This window comes from Rutidosis leptorrhynchoides, chromosome 2, assembly GCF_046630445.1.
Source record: "Rutidosis leptorrhynchoides isolate AG116_Rl617_1_P2 chromosome 2, CSIRO_AGI_Rlap_v1, whole genome shotgun sequence".
Lineage (NCBI taxonomy): Eukaryota > Viridiplantae > Streptophyta > Magnoliopsida > Asterales > Asteraceae > Rutidosis > Rutidosis leptorrhynchoides.
The window spans coordinates 601,200,911-601,201,881 of record NC_092334.1 but is presented as its reverse complement, the minus strand read 5'-3'; the positions used below and the strand labels follow the sequence as shown (position 1 = coordinate 601,201,881).

At 37.8% G+C, this 971-nt stretch overlaps 1 non-coding gene across 1 annotated transcript; it reads left to right on the top strand.

Moving 5' to 3' along the window:
- The first annotated feature begins 441 nt into the window (after positions 1-441).
- Positions 442-548, top strand: LOC139894940 (small nucleolar RNA R71). Its single transcript, XR_011775414.1, has one exon. It is a non-coding gene; the product is annotated as a small nucleolar RNA R71 (small nucleolar RNA).
- Positions 549-971: the final 423 nt, after the last annotated feature.

The following is a 971-nucleotide window of genomic DNA, read 5'->3' as shown; positions in this document are numbered from 1 at the left end:
AAGTTTGGCCTTGGCGGTTGATAATTATTTTGATAATTATTTCCCGGCCTTTGGTTTATGTAGGAAACATTCTCTCTTTTTTCCATTGTTAGTTCAATACTGAGACAATCTTTTGTCAAATGTGGTCCTACACACTGCTCACAACTAATTCGTATTGAGTGTATATCCTTAGTCATCTTTTCCATTCGTCTCTCGACAGCATCTATCTTTGCAGAAATGGAATCGAAGTCATGGCTAGAATCGGCTCTAGCTGCTTTAGATGATCTAACGATATCTTTTTCTTGATGCCACTCATGTGAGTGGGAAGCAGTGTTATCAATAATTTTGTAAGCGTCAGTTGCGGTTTTCTTCATAATGGAACCTCCAGCTGCTATATCGATGTCTTTCCTTGTAGTGATGTCGCATCCTTGGTAGAATATTTGTACTATTTGACAAGTGTCTAAACCATGTTGCGGACATCCTCTTAATAACTTTCCAAATCTTGTCCATGCTTCATATAAAGTTTCATTTGGCTTTTGTGTGAACGTAACAATTTCTCCTTGAAGTCTCACGGCTTTAGATGCCGGAAAGAATCTTTGAAGAAATTTCTCAACTAAAATATCCCATGAGTCAATCGTTCCTTCAGGTAACGATTCTAACCAATCTTTAGCTTCTCCTTTTAAAGTCCATGGGAACAACATAAGATAAATAGTTTCATCCTCAACTTCTCGGATTTTAAATAGATTACAAATCCTATTAAAAGTTCGAAGATGTTCGTTTGGATCTTCTTTTGTTGTACCACCAAATTGGCACTGATTGGTGATCATGTGTAGGATTTGTCCTTTGATTTCAAAATCTGATGCTCTAACATCTGGCTGATTAATGGTGTGACCTTGGCCCGTGCGTGTGGCTCTCATTCGGTCTTCCATACCTTTAGGTTCCGTTACTTCCATAATTGAATTTGTTGAATCCGAATCACTAGAAGATTCTGA